This window comes from Panthera pardus, unplaced genomic scaffold, assembly GCF_024362965.1.
Source record: "Panthera pardus isolate Hobbes unplaced genomic scaffold, ASM2436296v1 HiC_scaffold_1, whole genome shotgun sequence".
NCBI classification, from domain to species: Eukaryota; Metazoa; Chordata; class Mammalia; order Carnivora; family Felidae; genus Panthera; species Panthera pardus.
The window spans coordinates 40998389-41019852 of record NW_026526654.1 but is presented as its reverse complement, the minus strand read 5'-3'; the positions used below and the strand labels follow the sequence as shown (position 1 = coordinate 41019852).

The following is a 21464-nucleotide window of genomic DNA, read 5'->3' as shown; positions in this document are numbered from 1 at the left end:
CTTAATCACTCTAAGATTGTTTACTCATCTATAAAATGGACACTGTATGGGGTTCTTATAAGGATTAAATGTGATATATAATACAAAGCATTCAGTATGGTGTCTGCAAAATGCTAAATTCTTAATAAATGGTACGTACTGTTAGCAGTGGTACCATTAAATCATCATTGTTGTCATCCACAGGATTACTGTAGTCAAAGCTTAGGACAGACAAAAATTAAGGTGATTCATGTCGATGCCCTGTCTAGACACAATTGGTTCCAGCAATCACTGGGATTATGCATGGATGATCCACCCATTTTAATGTCCAAATCATACAGATTTGTGCACAATTAAATTTCTTCTAAAAATATAATCAAGTTTTAGCTGTAAATAATAAAGTATCCAGCAGCTACTTTTAGAAATGCAAATCTGATTTTGTTTCCTCTCCTGTTTTAAAGCCCTCCAATGACTTCCAGTGTACTTTGAATAAATTCAGACACTTTAAAATACCTTTAAAGGCTCTACAGGGATCTGGCTCCTGCCTCATTTCCTTCCCTTTTTCCCTTTTCCCTCGCTCACTCTATTTACCCAATACACTTGCCTTTTGTTTGTAGGAGATCAATAAATATTTAATGAATTAATAAATAAATGTGTAAATGAAATCTGCTGAGATTTGCTCAGTTCATTTGTACCCTAATTTTACCTTAACCTTAAAAGACCTTACCCCTTATATTAAGAAAACCAAAGTTATTATTTATAGGTAGTATTTATTTTTCTCTTCTACACATTTGACTCTTCAGACATGGGTTTGAACTGCTTATATGTAGATTTTTTACAGTATAGTACTGTAAAAATATTTTCCTTATGATTTTCTTAACATTTTCTTTTTTTAGTTTTTTTTTTATTGTAAGAATACAGTATATAATATATATATATATATATATATATATATATATATATATGACATACAAAATGCGTGTCAATTGACTATTTGTTATCAGTAAGTCTTCTGGTCAACAGTAGGCTATTAGAAGTTGTTTTTGGGGGTGCCAAAAATTATATATGGTTTTTTGACTATGGGGGGTTAGGGCCTCTAACCTCCACATTGTTCAAGGGCCAACTGTATTTTCTACTTACAAATTTATTTTAATATGCAAATTAATTGTAAGATTATTGTAGGAAAAGACCTGTTTTGTACACACTTCTGCATGTACCGAAATATCTAAAAAGTTGATCATGAAGCCTTTTCTAAGGTCAAAGTTGTTATGCATGCAGGCCTGGGGATAGGTTCTAACAGCATGTTTTATAAAGCTAATCTCACAATAGTTTGATAATTCAAGGCACAGTGTCTATTTGTATTCTTCTCTTCTAAAATACTAGAGATTTACACTGCATATAGTTTGGAGCATAGCAGCAGAATATGTATTTCCATAAATTGGTCCACTTGAGGGATTATATAACTTACTTTCTTACCTTTTCTATATTGCTGGTTTCAGAGGGTCAAAAGATTCAGAGTTCAAAACACTGATCGCCTGGGAGCTATGGATTTGTTACCATGGCAACAAGCACACTAAATCAGTAAACAAGGACAGAAGGAAAGATTGTCTCTTGTTTCCAAGCAAGAAAGGTATCAACAAAACTCAAGTCTTTCAAAGCGGATCTATAATTCTATTGCAAAGGTGACTAACAGTTGTGAGTTTCATAATTTCTGACATTTTTTTCCTGACCTAAAAATTGAAACAGTTAGATGATAGAATATTAGTTTTGAGGAAGATGATTATTTAACTGCTGTAAATTGCAATACTATCTATTCATACCAGTTTCTAACCTTAATATACAAATTATTCAAGGTCAGAGTAAGTATGAGTGAAGGTTAATTACTTTTCATCTATGTAGGTTGAAGCATAGGAAATGGAAGAGACATTTAAATTAACAAATAGAAAGGTCAGAGTATCTTTAGAAAGGTTTTTTCATCTGAGTAGTCAGTGAATAAATCTCAGAAGTATGATCACCTGGATGAAGAATTTACCTCCTGGAAACTAGAAGCAAAGCAGCAAGGAGTTGTGAATTCTGCCTCTCTGTTCATTAAGACGCCCCCTGCTGAGGGCCACTGAGGGGCTGAGCCTGAGTGGCTCAGTTTAGCGACTTCCTGGATCATAGGTTCAAACACTGCATCAGGCTCTGTGCTGATAGCTCAGAGCTTGGAGCCTGCTTAAGATTCTGTCTCCCCCTCTCTCTGCCCATCCCCCACTGGTGCTATATCTCTGTCTTCAAAAATAAATAAAACACTTAAAAAAAAGCCCCTTGCTGATGTTGGGATTGGGCTGCCTCACAAGTACACAGGAAACCTGAACTATCCATGCAGAGCTGAGGCATGTGACAGGGAGGAGACTGGAATAACTGTTGGCATTAGAGCACAGAGGAGCACTTAGTGCATTGCACGGTAATGTACGGTTTACATTTTGCTGCCTCAGCCTAGACTGTGAGGTCCATATGGGAGGAGACTGGATATTGTCATCTTTTTAATAGTAAACGCCCAGTCACAGTGCCTAGTATTTTGAAGTGGCCAAAAATATCTTGTGGAATAGATGGAAAAAAAATGACTGAAAAAATAAATTCTATCCTGGATTTAGCATTCTGTCCACTTCTGCCCAGTCTTCTGTCTTTGATGATAACACCAAAGGGCAAGGTATGAAAGTATATGGATTTGTCTTTAATGAGCCAAACTAGTTTAGAATGGTTTATAAAAATATTTTGTTTTTCTTATGAGCCTGGGTGGCTCAGTCGGTTAAGAGTCTGACTTCAGCTTGGGTCATGATCTTCTGGTTTGTGGGTTTGAGTCCTGTGTCCAGCTCTGTGCTGACAGCTTGGAGCCTGGAGCCTGCTTTAGATCCTCTCTCTCTCCCTCTCTCTCTTTTTCTCTCTTTGTCCCTCTCTCTCTCCCCCTCCCCCACTTGTGCTTTGTCTCTCTCCCTCAAAAATAAATAAACATTAAAAAAAATAAAAAAATACTTTGATTTTCTTAACACTTTTTCTCTAAATTTGACATGCGTCAGTTAGGCTGATAATTCTCTTAGGTGACAGTTGTCAAAGAAAACTTGCATCTGATGGAGTTAAACAGGCAGGGAATACTTAATTCAAGACTTTTGCAATAAGGGAGAGAAATTGATACTAACTCTCTTGAAACAAAAGACAAGAGAGTTAAACACCTTTGTGAGCTAATGGAAAAGCAGGAGAATGTTAGGTGACTGGTTGGTCAGTGTGATCAGGCCATCTGTGTTTGCTAATTGACACTTACTGTACCACAGAAACTAGCATAGAAGGGCTTTATGTTTTCTGATGATTACATTTCAAAGGGATCCCTCCCAAGTCCTTGGGAAAGGCACTGGTAGGTTGTAAAACTGGCATGAAGCTGGGAGAAGCTTTATATCTTAAAGGGGCAGAGAAAGGATTTAAAATTGCATGTTTTTAAAGTAAAAGCTTTAAGGAAAGGGTGGTCAGGGGCCTGTTGTCAGGAAGAAAACCCTCGAAAGTTTTGTCAAGATGAGTGGAACATTTATACCATTTTGGCCAACTGTACATTATAATTTAGTGGAAAAAATTTAACCACGTATCAAAAATTTTATTCGTCTTGATTTTACTATTTTTAAATTTTGAGGGATTTTCAAAAATAATAGTACACCAAAATTTGTTATATGTACTTGAATTCACTTAACATATAATCTCTTGAATTTTTATAGATTAAGCTTTGTCTTTACAATCTTAATTTATTATTATTTAGTTTTTTTTTCTTTTTTGAAGAATCTCATCTTCCTTCTGAAGGCAAAAACTTGATCATTATAATTGCTTTTAATTATAACTTCTTTAGCTTTGGTGTGCTTTTTTATGAGAAGGAACAGCCAGAATGATACTCAAAATCCCAAGTATGATTGCAGCAAAATTCCATTCACAGATTTGAATAATTTGTTATGTGTTAATCCAACTTCTCTATATTTGAGGCATTGCCTAACGTGCTGTGGGAAGAAAGAAGTGAGAATCTGTTACTCCTGAGGATCTTTCCATTTGCCAGAGGGTATAGAAAATGTTCTCTAGTATCCATGTAGTAAGTGTAATAAAAGACATAGGAAATTACTGTGTTTGTGTATTTGTCTGAGGGAGATACCACTTTTGAGATGATTTTATAAAGAAGATGATATTTCAATGGGAGCTGAAAAGATCAACATGTTTATTTGGGGAAGACACTTATTCCAGATGAAGCATATGTTTGGGGCTGAGGTGTAGAGGAAGGAAAGTGAAAGTGTGTTGGATATTTGCTGAGTTTGCAAGAAGAAAAATAAATTTATTTAAACCCTTAGTTATGTTTCTTGAGCTATAAGAGGTTGGGATGTCATATCACTGAAAGTATATTCTATTACTCCATCAACCCTACAGGCAGGTCTCAAACCCGTCTTTGCTTTTCCTTGCAAGGTGCAATTGAGCTCATCTCAGTTTACTCAATTTCTCTTTTCTTCTCCATTCTATATGTCTCCTACCATGGTTACACTGGTCTTTGATTGATTTATTCTGCGAGATTGATGGTCCTTTTTTCTCTCATTCTTTTATCAGGCTTGGATTGGTTCACCCAGAAGCAGAGGGATTTAGAGTAGGAGATGGAGTTGGGGTGGGAAGGGTCATTTCAGGTCAAGTAAATAGGAGATTGGGGTGAAGAAAAGAAGCACGTTATAATTTCAGCCTCAGAATGAAGAGCCTACAGCCTTAAATTCTTTCTGCTGCTAAGATTGGCAATCTCTAATGGTATAACATCTAGAATTCCAGATTATTGTAAGGTAAATGAATCTCTCTTTGTTTTTCTGCCCCTACTTTGATTTTCTAAGTTTAGTTTGGGACATAATTCCATAAAGGGTTGGTGATATGTCCCACCTCAAGATGAGGGTGCATGTGTAGGAGGAGTCAAAGGCTGGAGAAGGAAAACCCTATATGGCATTAGTGCAGTATCCAGCTGAGAATGGAGGTTAACACCAGCTGGTGGAGATCTGTGGCAGATTGTATTTTTCCAAAATGACAACAACCGTATTTGTGGTGCTCATGCTTCCAGAACTTTGCCATTCCCCTCCAAGAGGTAGATTCTGTTTCTTTTTGGACTTGAGTGGGCTTGAAACTATTCCAGCCAATGGAAAACTGTGCAAGTGATGCTATGTGATTTCTGAGACTAGTTCATAAAAAAATAGAGCTCTGGCATGCTTGGATGGCTCTGTTGGTTGAACATCTGACTTTGACTCAGGTCATGATCTCATGGGACCAATGGCATCAGGCTCAGTGGTCTCAGTGTACAACCCGCTTCAGATCCTCTGTCCCTCTCTGTCTGCCCCTTTCCTGCTCATGCACGCTCTTTCAATAATAAATTAAACGTTAAAAAAAAAAGAAAAAAAAGAGTTTCTGCTTGTCTCTTTTGCTTGTGACTCTTGCCCTTGGAATTCATCCATCAACCTGTGATGAAACCCAAACTAGTCCATGCAAAGACCCAATGAAAAGGTCATCTTAAGGAGGTGGTTAGCACCAATTGCTAAACCTGTGAGTGACTGAGCTTCAAATGAATCCAGTTCACAACTTTGAAATCTTCCAGATTAGGCACTCAATGTTGTGGAGCAGAGATAAGATATCCCTGTTATGCCTTGTCCAGATTCCTAACCCAGTTATTTAATGACACTAAGTTTTGGGGTAAGTTGTTATGTACACAAACCAGGTCTATGAATGACAGGTGGAGTCTGATCTTTATTTGAACTATTGAAACTTTTTGGTGAAGAAAACATATAATCTGAGCTATGTTGAAGGATGTCAACTTTGATAACAAGACAGCAGAGGTATTGAAGGGGAAGGAAGGGGGAAGAGACCATGTTAATAAGGATCTAGGGTTGAATCATGGCAGCAGAAGTAAATAGGAAAAGGTGGATGCGAATAGCACTGTGAAAAACAAACCCACTATATTTGAGTGCTGCTTGGACATAACAAAAAAGATTTATGGAAAGGGAAAAGTCAAAGAGAATTGGAAAAAAAATTGAGAATTTTTAGGAGCTGATATAGTTGGGGGAAAATACCTTGTTTGAGAACACTGAGTTGAATATGTCAGTGCAACATCCAAGAAGGATTCAGCAGCTGCTGGAGATACATAGTTTTCTATGGCATACTTTTCACTGAGCCAATAAATGAAAATTATAGGAATCCATGAAGAGAGTATTGAAAGGAAGATCAATGGATCAAGATGAGGGGGCACTGGCAATTAAGGGACAAGAGCAGTGAAAGGAATGGGAAGAATAGTTGGAGAAAAAAACAACAACAAAAAACACCCCTCAAAAATTTAGAAGGATCCAGTGAAAGGCAATATTTCATGATGTCAAGGAAGCAGATTTTTTTTCATGAAAAACTAGTTTGTCAATAATGCGTAGGATGACAATGAGGATTTAGAAAACAACCGAATTTTATGATTAGAAGTTGACTTTATGGAGAGTAGCCTCAGGTGAGAATGAGACAAAAACCAATTTTCACAGGAAGTGGGTGGCAGGGATGGAACTTGAAGCAGGAGGAATATACCCAGTGAAATTTCTTAGTGAAATAAAGAAGAGAGGAAAATGATTGCTCAAAGATTGGGGGGAATTTGGGCATCTTTGAGGCAACAATGGAGAGGGAGACAGAAGGGTTCAAGTGCATGGAACTGGGGAAGAATCATACAAAGATCATATGTTCAAGGGTTAGTCTTAAATGGAGAGGGGACACTTCTATGAGTCAAAAGAAAACAAAGTGAAGTAGATGTAGAAATCAGAATTACATTCTTCCATTTTGTTCCTAACATTAGTATCAATATTGAACTCTTTTGCTGGGAAATAATGATGTTCTTATTGAAGATGCATAAAATGTTAGTTTGCCAAAAGATAGGACTATGATCTATAGATTTGTGCAGTTAAATAACAAGAAATAGAAGACTTAATTTTAAATATACCTCTTGTATGTCATTTTTGGCTTCCCAAATCCTCTGACAAGAAAATTTAAGAGCACTGTGTAATCTATTAGTTTTTGGTTATTGGTTATTACTGTCTTTTGATGTTTTGTCACACTTTGCTCCTGTCTCTTACCAGCATTTATTTCAATCTGTGTCCAAAACGTACTCATAATCTCAGATATTTATATAAATTAGCACTTTAAAACTTCTGACAGCTGCCAGTGATATTTGGTCTATGCTTTGCCCTCACTTCATGAGAATCTCTCTCTCTCTTCCTCCTCCTCCTCCTCCTCCTCTTCCTATCTCCATTTCCATCCCCATCTCTCTCATCTTCATCTCTAGGTAGACTTGGAGCTGGGTTAGTTGCCACTATGCATTCAGGCTCTGTCTAAAACTCCTTTTATTAAAAAAAAAAAACCAGATTAATTAGTATTACAGATGTGACATTATTTATCTCCTGAAAAGCCCTGATCTGTGGGGTCATTAGGAAATCCTATCATAAATGTCGGGGCTGAAAATGTAAGAGAAAATCGAATCCATCTATATATTATGGTTATTGTGACACTACCCCAAAGCAGGAAAATGGAGACTTTCAGAGGAATCATACCATTCTTTTTTATTCTTTTAATCAACTCACCCAAATAAAGTTTTAGATACATGAACATACCACTACATTTCTCTCTTAGATAAGTAAACCAAAAATATTGTGACAGTAGAGATTATATAGGATCTTTTCCTTTGCTCTAAAAATATCTATAAATGGAATCTGTTTATATAGTGTATTGATAAAAAAAAAGCTTATGATAACAAAAATTAGGAATGAAAAATCCCAGGAGGCTGGAGATTTAGAGTTCACTTACCATCTGCAGTTATTACCCTTGTGATATTTGTGTACATGAAGATACAGATTGGATTTCAAAAGTTCATAGGAAGTACTTATGAAGCCAAGAACGGTCCTCTTGTTGCAATTCCTGACTTACACAAAAGCACTTCAGAATAGCAGACAAGAGCACTTGAATTTTCCAATCATTTAAAGGCCACTTTGGGAGTCCAAATCCACATGGTTCAGTGCTTCTGGTTGTTAACATTTTGTACTGTCATTTGCCCATATTTGTTAAACAGTTTTTAATTGCTATTTTGCTTTTCTCCTTAAATAGTAGTCTTTGTAAATGAAAAAAGAAATCCTGCAGAATGTGTTTTTTCTTCTTATTTTGCATTGAACATTTAAAATGAAAATTGTTACTGTGTTCTCAGCAACCATTTGAATTGCTCTGCTTCATGTGACACTGGCTTTTTGAAAGTGCCAACTATCACTTGACTCTTCATTATTAAATCATCACTATCTATACCTGTTGCCCTGGAGTAGGAGGCTCACTATATGATTTGATTTATTTCCTTAGCAACAAATTTAAAAAGAGAGCTTGATTTAAGAGTTATACAATAAGGGTGCGTGGGTGGCTCAGTTTATTGAGCATACAACTTTGGCTCAGGTCCTAATCTTGCCTTCTGTGGGTTCGAGCCCCATGTTGGGCTCTGTGCTGACAGCTCAGAGCCTGGAGCCTGCTTCAGATTCTGTGTCTCCCTCTCTCTCTGCCCCTTCCCTGCTCATGCTCTGTCTCTTTCTCACAAATGAATAAACATAAAAAAGAGCTATATAACATTATTTTAATAAGTATTTATGGAGATTTTAGAAGTTCAAAATTTAAAAATGGCTTAACAAAAAACAAAAGCCAAGTGTTAATGCAGATGTGGAGAAATGAGAACACTCTCACACTGTTGGTGGAGATGTAAATGGTGAAGTCATTATAGAAAACAGTAAGGGGGGGTCCTCAAAAGATTAAAAATATAATTACCATATCATTCAGCAATCCCACTTCTGGGTATTTATCCAAAAGAATTGAAAACAGGATCATGAACACACACTAGCCCTCTTATGTTCATCATAGCATTATTTACAATAGCCATGACACAGAAACAACCTAAATGTCTGTCAACAGATGGATGGACAAAGAAAAGGTGATATATACAAAGGAATTTCATTCAGCCATTAAAAAAAGAAGGAAATTCTGCAACATACAACAACATGGATGAACCTTAAGCACATTATGCTAAGTGAAATAAGCGAGGCACAGAAAAACCCTGCATGATTCCATTTACATAGGATATCTAATATAGTCAAATTCATAGAATCAAAGCATGACATGGTGGTTGCCAGAGGCTGAGGGGATGGGGGAGTGGAGAATTACTAGTCAATCGGCATAAAGTTTCAGTTGAACAAGATGAATAAAACCTAGAGATCTGCTGTACAACATTATACCTAGAGTCAACAATACTGTTATACACACCTACAAATTTGTTGAGAGGGTAAATCTCATGCTAATTGTTCTTACCATAATACAATTTTTAAAAATTAAATGAATAAAATATTTTGCTCCACACTGTCTTTAAGGTTTCATGTAATAGACACAGTATAGATTCGTTCTTACTACTCCAATTCCATATTTTTGTTAGTTCTTTGGAGTCACCTTTGCCTTTTCATGGACAATTAGGTGGAATTGAATTTTTCTTTGTCATTAAATTGCCATTTCACCTACAAGACTGAGGTTTTTCTAGGCAATTTAAATAGAATCCTGGCACTATTTTAAGTTATAAACTCATCTCAGAAGCACTGTGCACCTGCTGTATGTCAGGCTTTCTGCCAGGTGATGGCTACAAAGAAACAGTTTCCACCCTCATGGAGTTCCCACTGGAAAGGAAGAAGCTGGTGATGATCATATCAATACTTAAATTCCATGATTATCACCTATGATAAGTACTATGCAGGGAAACGGCAGCGAGCAATGAGAGAAAATAACACCGGGGGACCTATTACCCTCACGATTATGGGAGAAAGTCTCCTCATAGACTGAGAAATGACTAGTGACCCAGGCAAGGAACAAGTAGTGTGATATTCCAAGAGAGTGAGCTGTGCTCCTGGAGGCCTTGATGTGGGGAACAGCTTGTGTATTTCTGGAACTGAGAAGAAGGTCCTAGTGCAATGGGATATGAAAAGAGGGGAAGATGAGTTGGAGGTGGGAAGTTTGAGTAGAGAGAGGCCAACTGATGCAGGGGTTTGTAGTTCATGACATAGGGTTTGTTTGTTTTGTGAAGTACAGTTGGAAACTGTTGGAAAATGTAAGTAGGAAAGTAGTAGGATCTAATGTATTTATTTAAATGATTAGCTTATAGAAGGTCAGGAATTAGAGAGTGAGGCAGAGTGCAGGGAATACTCCCTGTTGAAGAAATAAGTCAGGAAGTATATCTTTCTCTACTTTAACAAACACAGTTTGATTGTAAGAGCAATGGGTATTATAAACATCGGCAATTCTGTGTTCTGTGTATCTCGTTAAAATTACTTACGTTTTTGTTTTGTAATGTTCACGTTTAAACGTTATGTTTAGTTTCTGCATAGAGTCTTATTTCCTGTTTTCAGTTTCTTTAAAAAGTTGAGATCATAATACCATACATATGGCCTTTATTCATTCAGCAAAATTTTACTGATCATATGCTATAAGAATTGTACAAGGTGAAGACGTTTACAACTGCCATCTGTCACCCTACCCTGTCCCTACTCGCACTCATACTTGCTGTCTGTCTTGCGTCTGTGGATCACTAAGCTGTAGAATCAGTATTCACTATGCCATCTTCTCCTTACACTTGAAAAAATGTATATATCAGTTCTTTCTATCTTTTATTAAATAACATCTTTCTTTAATTCAACTCCAGAGTCCTTGGCGCTGCTGATTCTGCTGGGCTTGAGCTAACGTTGAAGAGGTAGGTACGTTTCATCTCATGCTTTTATTATTAGGGCCCAGACTATCTAAATTTAATGCTGCTTCTGGAAACTTATAAGTAATTTTGACAACAAGAAAACTGAAAAATAATTCTTGAAAGTAAAAAACTAGCATCTCTATTTGCTATCTCAAGAACATAATATACACACATCTAAAGAAGCTGTCTGTCCAATGTAGTTCTTAAAGAAACGAATGGAGTCTCCCAAATTAGAGTGCACTTGTGCATACTTAATGTTTCAGTTAGCTATTTATGCAAAGTGCAGGTTCTTCTCTCTTGAGAGATGAATGCACAAGTATGTAGCTTACCGATTTTTGTTTTGCTGCTGCCACAAATTGCACAAGACCTTGTTAAAGTTCTCTTGTCCATTTAAGGTTCACATTTTAGTCAGTCTTCAAAAATGCATTTCTTTGGTTCTTGCTCAGAGTTAAGTGATGAATTCTCCATTGCTTTTAGAAAGAAACATAACACTTACCAAGTACTCTAGGGTTGAATTCTGTAAGTAAATTTCTGAGTTTCTGAGGTGATCTTTCTTCACTCTTTCCTTAGCACTTCTAGATTCTGTGTTGCATGTACTGAACTTTAGTGTTTAGTAAGCACACTAAATCTTTTGCACAAATTATTTGTTATTAGAAAAGTTATTGAATTGAGGAAAATATGTTCAGAAGCAATAAACATTGAGAACTTGTGGTTGAAAATTTAGTTACATATATTTAAATATTCGTCATGGTAGTTATGAAAATGCCTACTTACCTTTGCAAATATAAAGTAATATGTTTTCTTTAATCTAGAGGCAAATATGATCAGTTGTTTTAGTAAACTATATGATATTCTTATAATGATAATGGTTAAATATTTCACTTGCATGCAGATGAAATGATCACTGATAACGTATACAGCTATCATGTAGATAATCTTTTTTCATTGCTTAGAAGATAGATAATATATGAGCAATATCCGTAACTTTGTAGATAATCTTTTTTCATTGCTTAGAAGATAGATAATATATGAGCAATATCCGTAACTTCTATCCATATCTATCAGTTTGTTCCTGAACACAGTCCTGAGAAAAAAAATAATATAATGAACATGTGTCCATATATGCTAGTCCATTGATTTGGGGAGTGGTTTTTTAGGACATATAAATAAGGAATGAAACTCAAATGAACAATGTAGAATTAAAATTCACTTCCCATTCTTTTTCATGTGCAGCAATTCAGTCATTGGTTTCAGAGGTTAAAAAAAAAAAAGCATTAGGTATTGGATACAAAGAATATAGGTAGAATTGACAGTCAATGATTTTAAAACAAAGGGAAATATTGTTATTTGAAAGAAGAGCTTACATTTCTAAAAATTTCACTTGCATAAAATTATCAGGCTTTAAGTGAGTCACATTTGAGCAGCTACTGTGTACCGTCCATTACAACAATTTTATCCTCCCCCCAGCCTTGACTTTTGCAAAGGGATTTTCCAGGGCAATAGGTAAGATTATCGTCTCTGAACATGCTGATAGGAAGCTAACAACTTAAGTTCCTGTGTGTGAGAACCAGGGCTCCCTCTTTACTTGTGGAATGAACACGAAGGGTTGTTTTCCCCTAGTATGCTGTAACTATTCAAGACATGCTTGTTTGTTGTTGCCCATGGTAGTAAAAATGTTTAGTATTTGACCCGTCAACTCAAAATTAAGGTTTCTAGATGGTGGTAACCCTTTTTGTGTTTAGCTCCTCACTAATGCATGATGCCTAATTAACTCAAGGTTTGAGGGTAAGTTGCTTAGATGACAGCTGTTAACTGGTGATGCCAACAGGATCAGGTTGAGGAGCTAAATACTCAAGACCTGTCAACATGAAAGTCAGTGATTCTCAACACTGATTGCAGAATAGAATCACCTGGAAACTTAACTGGGTGGGATGATCGGGTTGGAAGTGCAGATTCATTTAATCAGAGCCAGAGGTAGAGGAAGCCTGGACAGAAATATTTTTTAAAAACTTCCCAGGGACGGTTCCTATTGTGTAGACAGGATTGAGAAACTGGGGAGTGGCTCCTTTTCTGGCAGAAAGAAGAGAATTGAGCCACTGATTTCACCTGCCTTAAGAGAAGGTTTTGATTACAGACATTTCAACATGATATTGTTTCTTCTGTTAGATAGGAGGTTCCCAAAGTGGTCAGAAGACTGGTAACATCAGTGTCTGGGAACTAGTTAGCGATGCAAATTTTCAGACCTTCTAAAACAAAAACTCTGGAGATGGAGCATAGAGCACTGTGTTTTAAAAAGTCTTCCAGTTGATTCCAATATATCTTAACGTTTGAGAACCATCGTTTTCAGTAAAGTCTTGGCTAACATAGGTATTTAGAGGCCAACAATTGAAGCTCTCCACACTAATCACCCATTTAGAGTTCAGTTAAATGGAAAGTACCTGATCAATGAGACCTACATCTTACCTGGATGAATAAACAGCTTCATCATGAGAATATAGTAGTGGACCTAGATGACATTTTATTATTTTAAGAGCCTTCCAAGAGTAATGAGTTACATGGCATAAAGGTTCACATCCAAAAGTTAGTGCTCTTCCAAGGAATATGTTGTGAATATTTTTTTTATTCCTTCATTATTAAAATCCCTGAAGCAAAATGGTCTGTCCCAAAATTTGGAATACATTACATAACAAATCACTTCTCTGGTGGTCAAAATTAGACTCAGAGTAATAGATTCTCAAGTTCTTCTTTTCCCATCTGAAGAACTAAATTGGTATCAAGGCAAGAAAACATATTTTATACTCTGTTGATGAGTTAAGCCCTCTAAGAGTTGTAAGGATAATTGGAGTTCTTCTTCATCACTACTACAGCTTGACTCTCCAAGTATTTTATTTATTTAAGGAAAATGTCATCTATATTCTCTCTCTGGTCTATAAGTTTCAAGGATTCTTGTTACTCTCACATTTGGTTTTCTTTTTGACACATAAATTTTTTCCTACCATATGTCTACTCTCAACTTTGAATCCCCATACAGTGCAGAGTGCCTTCCTTTTTCTATTGCATCTGTTTCTTTTTGATAAGCTGTGCCCTTTCACTGTTGCACATCATGAATCTCATCCCATCAAGTTTCAATAATATCTTTCTGTTCATGTGTACTTCTTTGGCTTTAAAATTGAGATAGAAATTTTAGCCTGGGATTTTGAATATTCAGATACAATCATCCGGGTCTAATTACTAAAGAGTTAACTGCCAATTAAAATTCTCTTTCCGTGTAGAGAATATAGTCAATGGTATCGCAGTATTATTGTGTGGTGACAGATGGTAGCTACACTTGTGGTGATCCTAGCATAACGTGTAGAGATGTCGAATCACTATGAAAATAATGTAACATCATTGTGTGTCAACTGTGTCAACTATAGTAAAATTTTTTTTTAAATTCTCTTGCTGTTCATGGAATCACAGAAATACAGGATTAGAAGGAATTCTGAGTTTGCATGGAAACTCTCTGCTTTATGGTTTTTCTTTTCATGTAACAATCATTTTACCTAGTAATTAGAAATTTTAAATTTATTTTTTGTCTTTGCCTTTCAAACTGTAATTTATTTCTTATTAGAATATTTTTAATGTGTATTTATTTTTGAGAGAGAGAGAGACAGAGAGAGCATGAGTGGGGGAGGGGCAGAGAGAGAAGGAGACATAGGCTCTGAGCTGTCAGCACAGAGCCTGATGCGGGGCTCGAACCCACCAGCTCCGAGATCATGACCTGAGCCAAAGTCGGATGCTTAACTGACTGAGCCACCCAGGTGCCCCCAAACTGTATTTTAAATACCTTTCCCGGGGCGCCTGGGTGGCTTCATCCACTAAGCGTCCGACTTCAGCTCAGGTCATGATCTCACGGATAATGCGTTCAAGCCCCGCCTTGGGCTCTGTGCTGACAGCTCAGAGCCTGGAGCTTGCTTCAGATTCTGTTTCCCTCTCTCCAGCTACAAATTTTACTTCTTCTTTACAGCACCTACACAATTTATAATTATATATTTAGTTGTGAGATACTTTTTAAGTGCTTACCGTCCTTATTAGATTATAACCCCACAAGGGAACAGGGGATATCTATTTCTTAATCTTTTGTCTCCAGTGGTTAGCACTATACTTACAAAGTACCTGCTCAATAATTAGGAGTTTTGCTAGTTACTCTGCTACAAAGGGAAGTGGGGAATGCTGGCATGTGTTATACAACAACCTGTATCCTTTTGTCTCACTTATAAAACATATGTCATTGCAGCAGAACATTTTGAAAATAACTTACTTTCTTCCTATTGGCCCCTAGACATTGGTAATGTGTTTTAGTTGACTAGAGTCCACCAATTCCACTTATATACATGGACTGTTGATCTCAGCTAAGAGAGCTGCAACTAAAGAAACACCTATGCCACCAACCTAATAAATTGGTAGACACAGACCTTTTTAAACTAATAACAATCAGTAATAGTAACTGATAGCGAGTTTTAGATAAATGCCAAGCTCTGAGTTAAGCACTGTGTATATATTATCTCTTAAAAAATGTATATGAGATAAATGCTCTTTTATTATCCTAATTTTCCCTGTGGACACAGGGAGAAAAAACATTACACCCAAAGTCACTTATATATTAAATGGTTGAGTCAGGGTTCTAACTTAGCTCTTTCTGAGTCAAATAAGCACAGGATTTTATCTATTTCTTTGACAAATAATGATAAGATTGATACTTTTTTACAGAAGTTTATTCATTTTGATAGAGAGAGCTGAGCAGGGGAGGGAGGGAGGGAGAGAGAGAGAGAGAGAGAGAGAGAGAGAGAGAGAGAGAGAGGATCCCAAGCGGGCTTCATGCTGTCAACACAGAGCCTGACGTGGGGCTCCATCTCATGTTTGGTGAGATAGTGACCTGAGCCACAATCAAGTCGGATGCTCAACCAACTGAGCCACCCAGGTGCCCCTGATTTTATTAAATTACAGTACAGTTGACATACAGTATTAGTTTCAGGTGTTCAACATAGTGATTTGACATTTATATATATTACAAAATTCTCACCACAAAAAGTATAGTTACCACCTGTCACCTTACAAAGTTATACAAAATTGACTATATTCCCTGTAGATTGACTTTTCTAAAGAAAGATATACTTGCTGGATTAGAGTAGATGATCATCATGTCCAGGCAAACTGCCTTTTGTAAATTAATTGAAGGGTACCTATTCACTTACAGAACTGAATTATATATTTAAATCATATGCACTATATATATGCATGCTATATATTATATGCACAGTAATATATATTACATATATTTATTTGCTAGTACATAAGAGTTAACATTTATCAAATGCTTACTGTGAGCCTAATTCTAAATTAAGTAGTATTAAAAGAGGTGTTATCTCATTTAAAGATCATACCTTATGCAGTAGTACATTTGCCACTTAAAAAATATATGGAATGGTTCATAAATTTGTGTGTCATCCTTGTGCAGGGACCTTGCTAATCTTCCCTGGATTGTTCCAATTTTAGTATATCTGCTGCTGAAGTGAGCACAATACTTTCCACTTTTTATAGGTGACAGAACTGAGGTGCAAAAAGAAATAAGGACACTTTTACTGAGGTCATATCATTTATAAATGATGGAGCCAGGTTTGGAATACAAGACCATTTGACTCATAGGATACATTTATCATCTATGTCTTTCTTCTCAAATCCCTAAACTGACCAGAGATTAAAAGTTTTTAGCAGTATTTTTCACGTGTCTTCTGAGTATTTCTCTGTCATTTGGTACAGTTGGATATATGGAATATTCTCTGTCATGAGAATTTAGGCACTTGGAAATGTACTTAGTAAGTGCAGGCCACCTCAGGGTATTAATTTTTACACTAACTCCTGTTAGTAAGACCTTAGTAAATCCTAAAGTGTTTCTCTTCCTTTAAAGAAAAACGTTAGAACCTTTCTTCTCCCCAGTGTCTGACAGTCATAAAAGCTTGACCAGCCTAGGACAAAGAAGTCAACACTTCAATATCAAGTTGATATGAGAGCCTTTAGGATAATGACCATCACTTTTGTAGGTCTTATGCTGCAAACGTGTATAGCATTGCCTAATTAATTTTAGTGGATTGATTGACATGTGCAGTCACCTCATTCTTGTATTGCTACCTGAGACCATACTTTGTCTGGGGCTCGTCTTACCACTTCCTAATTTGTATAAATTCCTCTAGCTCTCAGATACATGGATCTGCATTTGCTTAAGGTTGTGCCTTGTGGATTAGGAAACTTTAGAAACACTTGGAGAAACAATATTTTTCTGAAAACGTAAAACAGGAATTTGTATGTTATGTTTTCAGTTATTCACATATCTTGTCAGATCAAGAACAAAAACTTTGGGATTTAAAAAATTATGCAAATGCAGTAATTCAGCTTGCAAATGAACTATTAGTCATTTTTCTTAGCCTACAGATTTGATTTAATAACATGTTTAAATGTAGACAAGTCTCTTTTAAGTATTTGATCATTCATGTTCTTCTCTCTGGAGAACTTCACTTATGCTAGAACCAAGTTAGCATGTCTAGAAAATGATGTGAAGTAGAGAATTTTGACTATATGACATCAAACTGCACAACCTAGAAGGGATGGATCAAATATTTGAAACATAAAATTTTTCAAAACTGAAGCAGGAAGAAATAGAAAATCTGAACAGACCAATTAAAAGTAACACAATTGATTCAAAAATCAAAAAAACTACAAAAAAAGGCCCAAAAGTCCAGGATCAGATGGATTCACAAGTGAATTCTATCAGATATTTAAAGAAGAGTTAATACCTATTCTCCACAAACTATTCCAAAACATAGAAGAGGAAGGAAAGCTTCCAGATAACATTCTAAAACGACAACATTGCCAAAACCAGAAAAAGACCCCCCCCCCATGCCATACACACACACACAAAACTACAGGTCAATATCCCTGATGAACTTACATGCAAAAATTCTCAATGAAATATTAGCAAACCACATACAAAAATACTTTAAAAATAATATTCACCATGAGCAGGTGAGATTTATTCCAGGGATGCAGGGATGGTTCAGTATTCACTAATCAATTGTCATACACCACATCAACAAAATGCAGGAGAAAATCATCCTACACTGACAGTGTGGAGCCTGCTTGGGATTCTCTCTGTCTCTCCCTCTATCTCTTTCCTCTCCCATACTCTCTCTTTCTCTCTCTCTCAAAGTAAATAAATAAACTTAAAAAAAATCAATCACCATGATCAAGTGAGAGTTATTGCTGGGTTGCAAGAGTGGTTCAGTATTCACAAATCAATCAAGGTGCCACATCACATCAACAAGAGAAAGGATAAATATCTTATCATTTCAATAGATGCTGAGGAGCATTTGATGATGTATAGCATCCATTCATGATAAAAATTCTTAGCAAGGTAGGTTTAGAGGGAACATACCTCAACAAAATTAAGCCCATATATGAAAACACCCACAGATAATATCATATTTGATGGTGAAAAACTGGGAACTTTTCTCCTAAGGTCAGGAACAACACAAGGATGTCCATTCTCACCAGGTTTATTCAACATGGTACTGCAATAGTTAGCCACAGCATTCAGAAAAGAAAAAGGAATAAAAGGCATCCAAACTGGTAAGGAAGAAGTAAAACTTGTACTGTTCACAGATGACATGATACTGTATTTGGAAAACCCTAAAGACTCTACAAAAACAAGTAAAACTGATAAATGATTTCAGTAAGATTGCAAGATACAAAATCAATATACAGAACTCCGCTGCATTTCTATACACTAATAACGAAGTAACAGAAAGAGAAATTAAGAAAACAATCCCATTACAATTGTACCAAAAATGATCAAATACCTAGGAATAAACTTAACAAAGGAGGTGAAATAACTGTACTCTGAAAAAATATAAAACATTGATGAAAGAAATTGAAGATGACACAAATTGAAAGATATTCTATGCTCATGGAACGGAAGACAAATATTAAAATGTCCATACTACCTAAAGCAATCTACAAATTTAGTGCAATACCCATCAAATTACCAATAGCATTTTTCACTAAACTAGAATAATCCCAAAATCTGTATAGAACCACAAAAGACCCCAAATAGCCCCGAAAAACAAAACTAGAGGTATCATAATTCTAGATTTCAAGATATACTACAAAGTTATAGTAATCAAAACTATGGTACTAGCACAAAAAATAGACACATAGTTTAATAGAAAAGAATAGAAAATCCAGAAGTAAACCCATGATTATATGGTCAATTAATCTTCAACACAGTCAAGAATATGCAATGGGGAAAAGGCAGTCTTTTCAACAAAACTGTGTTGGGAAAACCGGACAGCTACCTGCGAAAGAATAAAATTGGAACACTTTTTACTATATACACAAAAATAAACTCAGAATGGATTAAAGATCTAAATGTGAGAACTGAAACCAAAAATTTTCTAAAAGAGACTGCAAGCAGTAATTTCTTTGATTTCAGCCACAATTTGCTAGATATGTCTCCTAAGGAAAGGGATACAAAAGCAAAAATAAACTATTGGGACTACATCAAAATTAAAAAAAAAAACAAAAACCTTTGCCCAGCAAAGGAAATAATCGACAAAACTAACGGACAGTTTACTGAATGGGAGAACATACTTGCAAATGACATATCCAATAAGGGATAGTATCCAAAATGCAACTCAACCCCAAAAAATAAACAATTAAGAAATGGGCAGAAGACATGAACAGATATTTCTCCAAAGAAGACATACAGATGGCGAACAGACACACGAAAACATGCTCAACATCACTCACCATCAGAGAAATGCAAATCAAAACCACAGTGAGATGTCACCTCACACCTGTAAGAATGTAAAGTAAAAAACACACGAAAAAAATGTTTGTGAGGAGGTGGATAAAATGGAACTCTTGTGCACTGTTGGTGGAGCTACTGTGGAAGAGAGTATGCAGGTTTCTCAGTAAATTAAAAATAGAGTTACCATATGATCCAGTAATTCTATTACTGGGTATTTACCCAAAGAGTATGAAAACAGTAATTGGAAAAGATATGTGTACCCAAATGTTTATTGCAACATTATGTACAATAGCCCAGATATGGAAACAGGCCAAGTGTCCATCAGTAGATGGATAATTCCATTATATATAATGGAATATTATTCAGGTACAAAAAAAGAATGAAATATTGCCATTTGCAACAACATGGAGGGATGTAGAGGGCATAATGCTAAGTGAAATAAGTCAGTCAAAGAAAGACAAATACTATATGATTTCACTTGTATGTGAAATTTGAAGGAAAAAAACCCAAAGGAACAAAGAGAAAAAGAGACAAACCAGAAAAAAATAGGCTCTTCACTATGGGGAACAAACTGATGGTTACCGGATGGGAGGTGGGGGGGAGACAGGTGAAAAGGATTAAAAGTGTACTATCGTGATGAACACTGAGTAATACGTAGAATTTTGAATCACTGTAGTTTATACCTGAAACTAATACAGCACTGTATATTAACTATACTGGAATTCAAATAAAATAAAAAAAATAGAGCATAAGAAATACTGTTTGTGATATTATAATAATGATATAATGGGACAGATGATAGCTATACTTGTGGTGAGCATAAAAAAATGATAAACTTGTCAAACCACTAAGTCATACACCTAAACTAAAGTTACAGTGTGTGTCAACTAAAACAAAACAAAACTTTTGGCGGTGTATGCCAGAAAGAAATAGAAATTCTATTTCTAAAGAAAAAAAGGAATTCTTTTTTAACAGATGGAAAGAGTGATCAAATATGCATGAAAGGTAGAGACAAAGACAGAGACAACCTCCATAGAAAAATGAAAAGAAAATATAGGCTCAGATGTCTTTTCACTGAAGCCAAGATTTCTTGCAAAGAGAATGCTCTGAAATCTCAAATTTGTGGAAGGAACTCTCTCTGGCAATTAGTTACTTGTGGTTGGCAAGAGATTAAACTTCTTCACGATGTGTCAAATGTCTTCAGTTTCACTCAACTGCCACAGACACTACCCACACAACAGTAACTGGCTCTGGTTGGCTCAACAAAGATGCTCTTGTGAGTGAATTAAGACCAAAATAACTTTCTCCTCTTCCTAGTCCTGCAGAAGAGAAACAATAGTGAGATTTACAATCAAATTTAGGCCATTCAAAAAGAAGAATTTGTTTTCTCATCTTCTGATTTGAAACATTCAGACACCACTTTTGGTAATACTCTTATTACTCTCAAGAGGACAAAAATGAGTAAACTGTTATAGAGTGAAAGCTGTACCTTTTTTTTTTCTCAGAATAGACCACATGTTTAAGCATTTCTTTCAGTAGAAATTCCATTTGGTTACTAGGTGGCAAAAATGCTTCCAGTTTTGATAGGAGTCATAATTAGTGACTTTCCATTGGAGTCTAACTGGGAATAACTAATGTCGAAAAGAAGTCACAGATTGGGGTGTCTGGGTGGCTCAGTCGGTTAAGCGTCCGACTTCGGCTCAGGTCATGATCTCACGGTCTGTGAGTTCGAGCCCCGCGTCGGGCTCTGTGCTGACAGCTCAGAGCCTGGAGCCTGCTTCAGATTCTGTGTCTCCCTCTCTCTCTGCCCCTCCCCTGTTCATGCTCTGTCTCTCT

The 21464-nt window shown here is 36.1% G+C and overlaps 1 long non-coding RNA gene and 1 other non-coding gene across 2 annotated transcripts in view; one reads left to right on the top strand and one right to left on the bottom strand.

The window, feature by feature from the left end:
- Positions 1–21464, top strand: part of LOC109264214 (uncharacterized) — a 475998-nt gene that overhangs the window by 158867 nt on the left and 295667 nt on the right. Inside the window, exon 3 of the long non-coding RNA XR_002078658.2 lies at positions 10742–10789. This is a non-coding gene — a long non-coding RNA (uncharacterized LOC109264214). The remainder of the gene's footprint in view (positions 1–10741; positions 10790–21464) is intronic.
- LOC128776639 (U6 spliceosomal RNA) lies at positions 16239–16345 on the bottom strand. The gene has a single exon (XR_008421805.1). It is a non-coding gene; the product is annotated as a U6 spliceosomal RNA (small nuclear RNA).